The following is a 14,958-nucleotide window of genomic DNA, read 5'->3' on the forward strand; positions in this document are numbered from 1 at the left end:
TTGAGGCTTTTGTTGATCCTTCCATGAGAAATTTGGATGATTCCTCCATGAGGGATTATAGGTGTTTCCATGTTCACCCATGTAATTCACCTCTGCTATTGCAGGGTTCTCAGGATCATAAGCTTCTTCTTCAGAAGATGCCTCTTTAGTACTGTTGGATGATTCCTTCAATTCATTCAGACTCTGAGAAATCATATTCACTTGCTGAGTCAATATTTTGTTCTGAGCCAATATGGCATTCAGAGTATCAATTTCAAGAACTCCCTTCCTCATAGGCGTCCCATTACTCACATGATTCCTTTCATAAGTGTACATGAACTGGTTATTTGCAACCATGTCAATGAGTTCTTGAGCTTCTGCAGGCGTTTTCTTTAGGTAAATGGATTCACCTGCAGAATGGTCCAGTGACATCTTTGATAGCTCAGACAGACCATCATAGAATATATCCAGGATGGTCCATTGTGAAAGCATGTCAGAAGGACACTTTTTGGTCAGTTCCTTGTATCTCTCCCAAGCTTCATAGAGGGATTCACCTTCTTTTTGTTTGAAGGTTTGAATATCCACTCTAAGCTTACTAAGCTTTTGAGGAGGAAAGAACTTGGCTAAGAAAGCCGTGACCAGCTTATCCCAAGAGTCCAGGCTATCCTTAAGTTAAGAGTCCAACCATATTCTAGCTCTGTCTCTTACAGCAAATGGGAAAAGCATAAGCCTGTAGACCTCGGGATCAACCCCATTGGTCTTAACAGTATCACAGATCTGCAAGGATTCAGTTAAGAACTGAAAAGGATCTTCAGATGGAAGTCCATGAAACTTGCAGTTTTGTTGCATCAGAGAAACTAATTGAGGTTTAAGCTCAAAGTTGTTTGCTCCGATGGCAGGAATTGAGATGCTTCTTCCATGTAAATTGGAAGTTGGTGCAGTAAAGTCTCCAAGCATCTTCCTTCAGTTGATCCACAGCTTCTTGTAACTTGGTGACAGATGCTTCTAGGCGCTCCCAGTATTCAATTTGAGGGATTTTTGGGAGGAACTCCTCTGCTTTTCTCTTGATGGGGTCGTCCTGCACTTGTTGTCATTCCATAGACTTTTTGGTGATTGGTTGCTCAACTGAGATATACTTATCTACTCCCATTTTTATCCCAGCATCTTTACATAACAGAGAAACTAAGCTTGGATAGGCCAATTTGGCATCTTTGGAGTTCTTGTTTGCAATTTTGCAAAGCTCACAAGCAATCAGCTGATGAACTTCCACTTCTTTTTCCAGCATAATGCAATGAATCATCACTGCTCTTCTGATAGTGATTTCAGAGCGGTTGCTAGTGGGAAATATAGAGCGCCCAATGAAGTCCAGCCAGCCTCTGGCGACTGGTTTGAGATCTCCTCTTTTGAGTTGGTTTGGGGCACCCATTGCGTTGGTTGTCCATTTAGCTCCAGGGAGGCATATGTCCTCTAGGATTTTGTCCAAGCTCAGGTTTGATCTCATCATTCTCCTATTGAAGGAATCTGGGTCATCTTGTAGTTGAGGCAGCTTGAAGATCTCCTTTATTTTGTCAGGGTGGGTGTGAACAATCTTCCCTCTGACCAGAGTTCTATAGTCATAGAATGCGGTTCTAGCTATTCTCTGCCTGTCCGTCTGCCACAGATTAGCGTAGAATTCCTGAACCATGCTTCTTCCCACCTTTGTTTCAGGATTAGCTAGGACTTCCCAGCTCCTGTTTCGGATTTGCTCTTGGATCTCCGGATATTCATCTTCTTTCAGATCGAATTTAACTTCTGAGATCACTGACCTTAGACTCATTATTTTGTAAAAATGGTCTGAATGTTCTTTGGTTATGAACTTCCCTTGATTCTAAAGTGGTTTTGGAATATTCTCTTTCTTGCCTCTTGAGTAGTTTGTTTTCCCTTAGGAGCCATGATCTTAGTGGGTATTGGTTTAGTGATCACGGATAAACACACCAAACTTAGAGGTTTGCTTGTCCTCAAGCAAAAGAAAGGAAAGGATAGGGAAAGAGGGAGAGCCAAGCGCAACTTGTGGAGGAGAGGGGGAGAGGCCGAACCAAAATTTAAAGGGAAGGGTGGGGTGGGTTTCGAAAATTATTTGAAAAAGATATGATAGAAAAAGTGATTTGGAAAACATAAGTATGATAGGAAAAGATGTGATTTAAAATTGAAAAGATATGAAAGATATTTGAAAAAGATAAATCTTGATTTTGAAAAAGATGATGTGAAGATTTGAAAAAGATACTGATGAGTTGAAAAGATTTTAGAAGGAAAAGAGGTAGATTTGTTTTGAAAAGGATTTGAAAATAATTTGAAGAGGGTTAAGAAAAAGGTTTTATAAATTAAGATACATTTGATATCTTTTGAAAAAGGAATTGAAAAATTAGGATTTGTAACATGTTTGTGCAAGAAATCATGAATTGAAACATAAAAAATGGAAAAAATTTGAATTGAAAACGAAATTGCCTACTCCCCACAATCCTGGCGTTAAACGCCCAACTGCTGCATGTTTTGGGCGTTTAACGCCTAGTTGGTGCTTGTTTTGGGCGTTTAACGCCCAGCTGTTGCTTCTAGCTAGCGTTAAACGCCAGAAACCCCTTTGTCACTGGGCTTTTTCTGAACGCCCAGGATGCTGTAAATCTGGCGTTAAACGCCCAGAAGCTGCTTCTTTCTGGTGTTTAATGCCCAGATGGCTATCTTTACTGGCGTTAAACGCCCAGTAGATGCTCCTTTTGGGCATTTAACACCCAATTGTGCCTCTTACTGGCGTTTTCTTGCCAGTGAGCTCCTTTTTCCTGTTTTGTGCTCTGAATTCTTTTGTAACCCTGTGGACTTATGGAATTGATTCTTTACCTTGTTAATATTAAGCTCATATATTTTAAAAATAAATAAAATGAAGAATAAAATAAAATAAAATAACAGAAAAAGTTTTGCTGATGGCTGGGTTGCCTCCCAGCAAGCGCTTTTTTATTGTCTTTAGCTGGACCTTGCTGAGCTTTTAATCTAGCCTCAGCCTTGAGCACTCTTGCTCAACATTGCCTTCAAGATAGTGCTTAATTCTCTGTCCATTAACAATGAACTTCTTATCAAAATCAATGTCTTGAAGCTCCACATAACCATATGGTGATACACTTGTAATCACATATGGTCCCCTCCACCGGGATTTCAGTTTCCCGGGGAATAGCCTGAGCCTAGAGTTAAACAACAGAACCTTTTGTCCTGGTTCAAAGACTCTAGATGACAGCTTTCTGTCATGCCACCTTTTTTATTTCTCTTTATAAAGCTTGGCATTTTCGAAAGCAGTGAATCTGAATTCCTCTAGCTCATTCATCTGGAGCAATCTTTTTTCTCCAGCTAATTTGGCATCAAAGTTTAGGAATCTGGTTGCCCAGTAGGCCTTATATTCCAGTTCCACGGGCAGATGACAGGCCTTACCATACACAAGCTGGTATAGAGAGGTCCCTATAGGAGTCTTGAATGCTGTTCTGTAAGCCCACAGAGCATCATCCAAGCTTCTTGCCCAATCCTTTCTACGGAAACTTACAGTCCGTTCCAGGATTCTTTTTAGTTCTCTGTTAGAAACTTCAACTTGCCCATTTGTCTGTGGATGATATGGAGTCGCCACCTTGTGGCAAATTCCATACAGGACCATGGCAGAGTAAAGTTGTTTGTTGCGGAAGTGAGTTCCCCCATCACTGATTAGTACTCTAAGGACACCAAACCTGCTGAAGATATATTTCTGGAGGAACTTCAGCACTGTTTTAGTATCATTGGTGGGTGTGGCAACGGCCTCTACCCATTTTGATACATAGTCGACTGCCACCAGAATATAAGTCTTTGAGTATGATGGTGGGAAAGGTCCCATGAAGTCAATTCCCCATACATCAAACAACTCAATCTCCAAGATTCCCTGGTGTGGCATGGTGTAACCATGAGGCAGATTACCGGCTTTTTGGCAACTGTCACAATTATGTACAGACTCTCGGGAATCCCTATAGAGTGTAGGCCAGTAGAAGCCACACTGGAGGACCTTGGTGGCTATTCGCTCACCTCCGAAATGGCCTCCATATTGTGATCCATGGCAATGCCATAAGATCCTTTGTGCTTCTTCTCTAGGCACACACCTACGAATTATTCCGTCTGCACATCTCTTAAAGAGATAGGGTTCATCCCACAAGTAGTACTTTGCATCAGTAATTAATTTTTTCTTTTGTTGCCTGCTGTACTCCTTGGGTATGAACCTTGCAGCTTTATAGTTTGCAATGTCTGCAAACCATGGTATTTCTTGAATGGCAAACAAATGCTCATTCGGAAATGTCTCAGAGATCTCAATAGAGGGGGGAAACTCCCCTTCTGATGGTTCTATCCGGGACAGATGATCAGCCACTTGGTTCTCTGTCCCTTTTCTGTCTCTTATTTCTATATCAAACTCTTGCAGAAGCAACACCCATCTTATGAGTCTGGATTTTGAATCCTGCTTTGTGAGTAGATATTTAAGAGCAGCATGGTTAGTGTACACAATCACTTTTGATCCTACTAAGTATGATCTAAACTTGTCAATGGCATAAACCACTGCAAGCAATTCTTTTTCTGTGGTTGTGTAATTTTTTTGGGCATCATTTAAAACACGGCTAGCATAATAAATGACATGCAGAAGCTTGTCATGCCTCTGCCCCAGTACTGCACCAATGGCATGGTCACTGGCATCACACATTAGTTCAAATGGTAAAGTCCAGTCTGGTGCCTTGAAGTGAGGTATTTAATGTTTTTCCACTTCTTAATTGAACTAATTGGCACTCTTCTGTTATTTGTTTTGATAACTGTTGTTCTGTTTGCTTCAACTGTACCTCCATATTTATATTAGTCATTCTTGTGTCTTGTAGTATCTCCTTGAATTCGGCCAGCTATTTTGTTAGAAAGTCTAATTGCTGATTGAATTCAGTAATTTGTTCTGCAAGACTGAGTTCAGCAGTTACTGTTTTAGCCTCTTTTTTCATGGAAGATTCACTATTTAGGTACAGATGCTGATTTCTGGCAACTGTATCAATAAGCTCTTGAGCCTCTTCAATTGTCTTTCTCATGTGTATAGATCCACCAGCTGAGTGATCTAGAGAAATTTGAACTCTCTCTGCAAGCCCATAATAGAAGATGTCTAACTGCACCCATTCTGAAAATATTTCAGAGGGGCATTTTCTTAGCATCTCTCTGTATCTCTCCCAAGCATCATAAAGAGATTCATTATCTCCTTGTTTAAAGCCTTGGATGTCCAACCTTAGCTGTGTCATCCGTTTTGGAGGGAAGTATTGATTCAGGAATTTTTCTGACAGCTGTTTCCATGTCCTTATGCTAGCCTTAGGTTGGTTATTTAACCACCTCTTAGCTTGGTCTTTTACAGCAAATGGAAACAGTAATAATCTGTAGACATCCTGGTCTACTTTCTTATCATGTACTGTGTCAGCAATTTGTAAAAATTGTGCCAGAAACTCTGTAGGTTCTTCCTGTGGAAGACCGGAATACTAGCAACTTTGCTGCACCATGATAATGAGCTGAGGATTCAACTCAAAGCTACTGACTCCAATGGAGGGTATACAGATACTGCTCCCATATGAAGCAGTAGTGGGGTTAGCATATGACCCCAGAGTCCTTCTGGACTGTTCATTTCTACTTAGGTCCATGATGGAGAGAAGGAAATTGATGTGAATGGCAATTAAAATATATTTTTATTTTTATTTTATAAAAAGAGAACGAATAAAATAAAAAAAATTGAAATAAAATAACTAGAAATTACATATAGAATTCGAAAATTAAGAATAAAAAATTTTAAAACTAAAATAATTACTTAATTAAGAAGATTTGAAAAACTTTGGATATGATTTTTGAAAAATATTTTCGATTTTGAAATAGAAATTTGAATTTTAAAAGAAATTTTCAAAAATTCACTTTAAAATAGAGAAAAAAGATATTTTTTTTTATTTTTGAATTTTATGATGAAAGAGAAAAACACACAAAAGACACAACTTAAAATTCTTAGATCTAATGTTCCTTATTTTCGAAAATTTTGGAGGGAAAACACCAAGGAACACCAAACTTAAAAATTTTAAGATAAAACATAAGGAAGACTCAAGAACACCTTGAAGACTCACAAGAACAACAAGAACATGAAGATAGAACACCAAACTTAAAATTTTTAGAAAACCAAAATAAAATTTTCAAAAATTAAAGAAAAATCAATAAGAAAACACCAAACTTAAAGTTTGGCCCAAGATTTATTCAAAGAAAAATTATTTTTGAAAAAGTTTTAAAAAGAAGATAGCCAATTACCAAGAACATAAGTACAACGTTCTAGCCAATTGAGCTATAAATTTAACGTGTTTTAACAAGGTATTTAATAAATAAAGATTTTTTTTGAAAACTGATAATTTGAAAAAGCACAAGAAAAACAAGAAAAGACACAGAACAAGAAAAACTAAAGATCAAACAAGGAAAATAAACAAGAATAACTTGAAGATTAAGAACAAAGAACACAAATTCGAAAATTTAAAAGAAAATAAGAACATGCAATTGACACCAAACTTAAAATACGAAACTAAACTCAAACAGAAAAACTCAATTTTTAGCTTATAAAAATTTTCGACAACAATTAAAAAGAGAAAATAAGGATTTTTTTAAAAAAAAATTCAACCAAAAACAATAATAGAAGACTCTAAACCAAAAAGAAAAATTTTTCCTAATCTAAGCAACAAAATAAACCGTCAGTTGTCCAAATTCGAACAATCCCCGGCAACGGCGCCAAAAACTTGGTGCACGAAATTTTGATCATCAATGGCGTCAAAAACTTGGTGCACGAATTGTAAATCATACTTTTCACAACCCGTACCACTAACTAGCAAGTGCACTGGGTCGTCCAAGTAATACCTTACGTGAGTAAGGGTCGAATCCCACGGAGATTGTTGGTTTGAAGCAATCTATGGTTATCTTGTAATTCTTAGTCAGGATATCAATTATAATTATCAGTTTGGATTGCAAAAAATAAAAGAGCATGAATTAAATACTTGTTATGTAGTAATGGAGAATATGTTGGAGTTTTGGAGATGCTTTGTCTTCTAAATCTCTGCTTTCCCCCTGTCTTCTTCTTCACGCACGCAAGGTTCCTTCTATGGAAAGCTGTGTGTTGATGGATCACCGTTGTCAATGGCTACCATCCGTCCTCTCAGTGAAAATGGTACAGGTGCGCTGTCACCGCACGGCAAATTATCTGTCGGTTCTCACTCATGCTGGAATAGGATCCATTGGTCCTTTTGCATCTGACACTACGCCTAACCTTTGTGAGTTTGAAGCTCATCACAGTCATTCAATCCCTGAATCCTACTCGGAATACCACAGACAAGGTTTAGACTTTCCGGATTCTCAAGAATGCTGCCAATGGATTCTAGCTTATACCACGAAGATTCTGATTAAGGAATCCAAGAGATACTTATCCAATCTAATGTAGAACGGAGGTGGTTGTCAGGCACGCGTTCGTAGGTTGAGAATGGTAATGAGTTTCACGGATCATAACATTCATCATATTGAAGTGCGAATAAATATCTTAGATAGAAATAGGCGTGTTTGAATGGAAAACAGAAGTAATTGTATTAATTCATCGAGACACAGCAGAGCTCCTTACCCCCAACAATGGAGTTTAGAGACTCATGCCGTCAAGGAGTACAAAGTTCAGATCTAAAATGTCATGAGATACAAAATAATCCTCTAAAAGTTGTTTAAATAGTAAGCTAGTAATCTAGGTTTGCAGAGAATGAGTAAACTATGATAGATAGTGCAGAAATCCACTTCTGGGGCCCACTTGGTGTGTGCTGGGGCTGAGACTTAAGCTTTACACGTGCTTAGGCTGTTTCTGGAGTTAAACACCAGGTTGTAACCTGTTTTGGGCGTTTAACTCCAACTTGTAACCTATTTCTGGCGTTTAACGCCAGACTGCAACATGCAACTGGCGTTGAACGCCAGTTTATGTCATCTATCCTTGAGCAAAGTATAGACTATTATCTATTGCTGGAAAGCCCTGGATGTCTACTTTCCAACGCAATTGGGAGTGCGCTAATTGGACTTCTCTAGCTCCAGAAAATCCATTCCGAGTGCAGAGAGGTCAGAATCCAACGGCATCAGCAGTCCTTTTTCCGCCTGAATCAGATTTTTGCTCAGCTCCCTTAATTTCAGCCAGAAAATACCTGAAATTACAGAAAAACACACAAACTCATAGCAAAGTCCAGAAATATGAATTTTTCCTTGAAACTAATGAAAAGATACTAAAAACTAACTAAAATATACTAAAAACTACATGAAATTAACCCCAAAAAGCGTATAAAATATCCGCTCATCACTGGCCATGAGCAGAAATTGGAATTAAAGCCCCTCTCTCCATACCTCAAGTATGCTTACCTTGAGGACAAGTAGAAGTTTCCAGTTATCATTGCAAGGGAACTCACTTCTCAACAAGAAGAACAGCTACTCAGTGTGCTGAGAAAACACAAGAAAGTAATTGGATGGAGCCTGGCGGATATAGTAGGCATCAGCCCTCAAGTTTGTGAGCACAGAATATTCCTAGAAGAGGGAGAAAAGCCTGTCCGTCAACCTCAGAGAAGACTGAATCCCACCATCTTAGAAGTTGTCAAGAAAGAAGTGACCAAGCTACTTGAAGCAGATATCATTTACCCCATCTTAGATAGCGAATGGGTCAGTCCAGTACAAGTGGTGCCCAAGAAGTCTGGAATCACAACAGTAAGAAATGAGCATGGAGAGCTTCTGACAACTAGAGTGCAGAATTCATGGAGAGTTTGCATTGACTATAGGCGTCTTAAACAAGCCACTCGCAAGGATCATTACCCCTTGCTATTCATTGATCAGATGCTTGATCGCCTGTCAGGTAAATCACATTATTGCTTTTTAGATGGTTATACAGGCTATTTTCAAATCCATATAGCTCCTGAAGATCAAGAAAAGACTACTTTTACATGTTCTTTTGGCACTTATGCTTATAAGAGAATGCCCTTTGGCTTGTGCAATGCACCAGCTATTTTCCAAAGGTGCATGATGAGTCTTTTCTCTGACCTTATTGAAAATTGTATGGAGGTTTTTATGGATGATTTTAGTATTTATAGTGATTCATTTAGCCTTTGCTTGGATAGTTTATCTAGAGTATAAGATAGATGTGTCAATACAAACCTTGTATTGAAGTTTGAAAAATGTCACTTTATGGTAAAACAAGGGATTGTACTAGGACATGTTGTGTCTCATACTGGCATTTTTGTAGATCCAGCAAAGGTGGATGTTATTACTAGTTTACCTTACCCCTCCTCTGTGAGGGAAGTCCATTCGTTCCTTGGCCATACAGGTTTTTACCGGAGATTCATTAAGGACTTTAGTAAGGTAGCACTACCCTTATCCAGGCTACTGCAGAAAGATATTGAGTTCGAGTTCAGTGAGGATTGCAAACAAGCGTTTGATAAGCTGAAGACAGCCCTGACTCAAGCTCCAATTGTGAGAGGACCAGACTGGAGCCAGCCATTTGAAATCATGTGCGATGCTTCCAACCATGCAGTAGGAGCAGCGCTGGCTCAGCGTGAAGGTAAGGACCCTTTTGTAATTGCTTATACGTCTAAGAGTTTAGACGTTGCTCAGTCTAATTACACTACTACTGAGAAAGAGCTTCTTGCTATTGTTTTTACTCTGGATAAATTCGGAGCCTATTTACTTGGTGCTAAAGTAGTAGTGTACTCAGACCATGTAGCTCTAAAGTATTTATTAGCTAAAAAGGAGTCCAAACCAAGGCTTATACGTTGGATACTGCTACTACAAGAATTTGATTTAGAAATTAAGGACAGGAGTGATAACCAGAATCTAGTGGCAGACCACTTGAGTCGCCTTGAGCACATTACGGATACCTCCACTCCTATAAATGATAATTTCCCATTCGACAACTTACAAGCAGTATCTGAAGTAGTCCCTTGGTATGCACCTGTAGCTAATTATATAGTTATTCACACTTTTCCTCCAAACTTCACTAAGCATCAAAGGGACAAGCTGAGAAGCGAGTCCAAATATTATATATGGGATGACCCATATTTATGGAGATGTGGCACTGACAAGGTAATTAGATAGTGTGTGCCTCAATCAGAATTCCAGTCCATTTTAGAGGCCTGCCACTTATCTGAGAGTGGAGGACATTTTGGCCCTCAAAGAACAGCTAGAAAAATTTTAGACTGTGGATTCTGGTGGCCTACTCTTTTTAGAGACGCTGCTGAATTTTGTAAATCTTGTTCTCCATGCCAAAGGTTTGGTAATATATCCAAGAGGGATGAGATGCCTCAACAGACTATGCTTTTCTGTGAAATTTTTGATGTCTGGGGCATTGACTTCATGGGTCCATTTCCAAATCCTAATGGTTATTTTTATATATTGTTAGCTGTAGATTACGTTTCTAAATGGGTGGAAGCGATTCCTACCGGTACTGATGATGCTAACACCGTTGTTTCCTTTGTTAGAAACCACATTATTTGTCACTTTGGATCACCACGAGCAATCGTGAGCGATCAAGGCACCCATTTCTGTAACAGGAGACTAACAGGATTACTGAAGAAGCATGGGATAGTTCATAAAGTGGCAACAGCCTACCATCCCCAGACTAATGGGCAAGCTGAGGTGTCTAACAGAGAGATAAAGAGTATATTGCAGAAGATAGTCAAACCTAATAGAAGAGACTGGAGCACCAGGCTACAAGATGCACTCTGGGCATACAGAACAGCATACAAGACACCCACTGGGATGAGTCTCTTCCGCTTAGTTTATGGAAAAGCCTGTCACCTCCCAGTTGAGGTAGAGCACAAAGCCTATTGGGGAGTAAAGGAGTGCAATATGGAATTTGAGAAAGCTGAAATTGAAAGGAAGTTGCAACTGCAAGAATTAGAAAGCCTTCGCCTAGAAGCTTACGAGAACTCAAGGCTGTACAAAGAGAAGATGAAGGCTGTGCATGATAAGCACATCAAGAGGAGAGAGTTCAAACCTGGGGACTTTGTACTCCTTTACAACTCTAGACTAAGGCTCATGCCAGGCAAGTTGAGATCAAGATGGGAAGGTCCATATAGAGTAGAGTCGCCATACGGAGTTTTCCACCTGAGTCATCCTTCAAGCTCTGAATTCATCAAATTTAATTGACATCGCTTAAAGCTATATCATGGTGAGAAGGCGACGAAAACCAAGGAGCTAGAGATCTTCCTCTTGGAGGATCCACCCACAGCAGAAGACTGAGCTAGTGGAGCGTCCAACTTAAGGACGTTAAAGCAAAGTGCTGGGTGGGAGACAACCCACCATGGTATGATCGTTCCTTTCTTTTATTTCTTTATTTCCTTTCTCAATAAATCTTCTCAGTACTAGTGCCTATAGTTTACATCTTCATCTGTATATTACAAAAAAAAAGGAGGGCACGCGACCCGACAGCGTCGCCGACGCGTCCGCGTCGCAGGTGAGTAAGAAAGAAGAGTAAATCGAACAGAAAGTCACACGGGAGCGTAGCTGGAGGCGTGCCTTAGGCACAAATGAATCCACATGACCGCGTCGCTGACGCGTCTGTGTCATGTGGGAATAATGCCTCCCACGCGACCGCGTCACCCACGCGGACGCATGACTTGGAAATCGACGTAAGAAAGGGTGCATGGCCGAAAGTTGTGCTGGAGTGGGGCTGGCCTAGCGCTAGACGCACAACCCTTACCACGCGAACGCGTGCCCCATGCATCCATGTCATATTCCAATATTGGCCACCCACGCGATCACGTCCACCACGCGACTGCGTCACCCTGGAATTTGGCAACAATGAGTTTTGAACAGAGAGTTGTGCGAGCGCGAGGCTGCCCTCGCACCAGTAGCACCAAACGAGTCACGCGTCCACGTGACCGATGCGACCGCGTCGATTCATATAAGTGCCATCCGCTCGAACGCGTACCCCACGCGTCCGCGTCGCTTGCGCCGCACATCTTACCCTAATCTGCCAAAATATCTTATCTTTCTCTTCCCCAAATCCTACTTTTTCTTTTCCCTTCTTATTTCTTTCTTTCCCCTTTCTTCTTTCTTCCTTCTTTCTCACTTTCTACTTTCTCTCTCTCTCACCACCATTACCAAGGTTTTTCTTTTCTTCTTCCATCCTTACTTTTCTATTCTTCTTCTTTATTTTATGTTTTCTTCTTCCGTTCTTTTTTTCTTTTTACTTTCATTATCCATGTTTTCTTTTTCTTTCTTTTTCTTTTAATTGGTGTTGGAAATTTATTTGGGTCATTGTTTTTTATTATATGCTTGTGGATTGTTGCAAAATTATTTGGCAATTATATATTAATTTTTAAGGGTTACTTGCATGTTCAATTTATTATTTTCTTTAGCTTATTTACCATGCATGCTTTGTGTTGTGAAAACGCCCGTATGGCATTGTGCACTGTTTTTTTTTTCGATATCTTTTATCCTACTACTCTAAATGCTTGTTTTCACAAAACCCTTTCTCATATCATATTAATTCAATATAATTGCCATTACAAACAGGTTATTAGTTTGAAAGGCTTGGTAATCTAACTTAAACATTGAATGCTTGATCTATGCTACTCATGCCTTTGCCTGCATGCCAATAAACACCTTGCATTTAATTGTCATCATATGCACTTGCTATATTTCCGTTAATGATTTTTCACATGTAGTCATGACCATGTGTTAACATCATTCATCTTTTAATGTGCATTAATTACCACCTTTCCCGTTCTCTTCCTTGCTCCAACCCTTGACATTTTAACATACTTTTTCTTTTCTTTCTTTTAGGATGGCCACCAAGAAAGGCAAGGAGAAAGCTACTCCCAAACCACCAGCAAGAAGAGGAACAAAAAGAGCATTAGTGGCTGAGCCTTCTTCAAATGCAGTTAAGCCCTCAACAAAAAGAATTAAGAGGATTATCAAGGTTCATGAAAAAGAGAAAGCCTTTCCAGCAAAGAACACTGTGCGATTTCCCAATCGCTACTGTGAGCAGATGTTCCCCATCCTGGCAGAAAGGAGTTACAACAACGAATACCTTCTTATCCTCCCGACCCGTATTGCTGAATTTGTTGAGCTGCAAATTGAACGAAGACAATGGGGTTTCCTACAGAGACAGCCACGACAGGTTAATCATTCCTGGGTAGTCGAGTTCTACTCTAACTTCTACTTGCCAACCCTGCAGTATGTCTATGTCCGTCAGAAGCAAGTCCCGATTACAGAAGAGGCCATTCAGCGAGCTTTAGATCTTTTCCCTACTCTAGAAAGACTAGACGCATTTCAGGAGGCCGCACTCAAGCACTAGATGTACCAATTTGACTGGAACGCTGTTTTCAGAGTTATCGCACTATCTGGCAGCAGATGGATCTACGGATACCATCGTTCCCGACCTAAGGGAATATTGGCTTCTGCACTTACCTTGGAGGCTCACGTGTGGGCACAGATTATGTCCCATTACGTCTTTCCGAGCACCCATGAGTCCTCCTTCACTGCCGACATGGCCATTCTACTCTTGTACATCCTTACAAACCAGCCTCTGAACCTACCAAGACACATCCAGAATGCTTTGGGACACGTACAAATTGCGGGCAACTTACCTTTTTCCGCCTTGGTTCAGATCTCGTCTCAGCAGCCAGAGTCTCCTACAGAGCTGGAGACACCAAAGCCATGCTCCCACGGGATGATCAGTACGTCCCTAACGGGAAATATATTAGACTTCCAGCAACCACTACAAGCCAGCCTACTGAACCGGCTAAAGACATTCCTCCTTCAACACCACAAGCACCTACAACAAACCAACTGCTCCATTAGATACTTGAGATTGGATCGGCAGGAACACAAAGCAAAGCTAAGAGAGCGCCGTAATAAGCGCAGATTCACATACCTCAAGGAGCTCCTTATGGGAAAATACAAAGACCCAGACACCCCGGACTCCACTTTATTTACCAGCATAGGGAGCCATGACGGCCCCGATTGTGGAGATACTGCTACCAACCCACCTTTGTTCCTGACAGATGGCACCGAGGACGGTGCAAAGCCTTAAGTGTGGGGAGGTCGGTCAGTACCTGACTTCCGAAGGTAATTTTTCTTCCCTAACACCAATAAAATAGGATATTTAGTTAGTTTTTCTTTTGTAAAATAGGATAAATTGCATAGTAATAGGTTAGTTACATGCATGTTCTACTTGATTGAAAAGATAATAAGTTTCTTCTAAGACTCTATTTCTAGAACAAAATTTCGCTAATTTCAATCGAAACTTTTATGTTAAATTTGCTTGAAGTTGTATTTGAAACATGCTTTTTGAGCTAAAGAACACACAACCTGTGAGACTCTGAGCCTAAATACATGGTTACATTATTTAACCATAATTATTCTATTATTGTGTGTTTACTTCTCTATGATTGTAATCTATATTTTGTTTCATCCTATATGTCCAATGTTTAATATATTTCTATGCTTGCATATGATTGAGGCCATTATTTGTTTAGCTCACTTATCCCAAATAAGCCTACCCTTTCCATTTACCTTTGTTAGCCACTTTGAGCCTTTAAATCCCATTTGTTCTTTATTTTACCACATCACTAGCCTTAAGCGGAAAAATAATTATATATCCCAATTGAATCTTTCGTTAGCTTGAGATAGAATTGTGTGTTAATTGAGTATGGGAAGATTATGGGAACAAAAGATAATAAGGGAATGTGTCATGATAATATAATGGGAATTTGGGAACCTACTCATGTGAAACTATAAAAGAAAAATTAAAATTCTATGTGCATTGATAAGCTGTGTTTATTTAAAAAAAATCCAAAAATATTCAATAAATAAATAAGGGGACAAAATTACCCCAATGCTAAGTTAAAATTCAAGGATCAATACATATATGATAAAATTAAAATAAAAGTT

General features: G+C 39.7%; 1 non-coding gene across 1 annotated transcript; it reads left to right on the forward strand.

Annotated features, from left to right (window-relative positions):
• Positions 1–465: 465 nt before the first annotated feature.
• LOC112768742 (small nucleolar RNA R71) lies at positions 466–573 on the forward strand. The gene has a single exon (XR_003186136.1). It is a non-coding gene; the product is annotated as a small nucleolar RNA R71 (small nucleolar RNA).
• Positions 574–14,958: the final 14,385 nt, after the last annotated feature.

The sequence above is a fragment of the Arachis hypogaea genome, chromosome 17 (assembly GCF_003086295.3).
Source record: "Arachis hypogaea cultivar Tifrunner chromosome 17, arahy.Tifrunner.gnm2.J5K5, whole genome shotgun sequence".
Taxonomy (NCBI): Eukaryota; Viridiplantae; Streptophyta; class Magnoliopsida; order Fabales; family Fabaceae; genus Arachis; species Arachis hypogaea.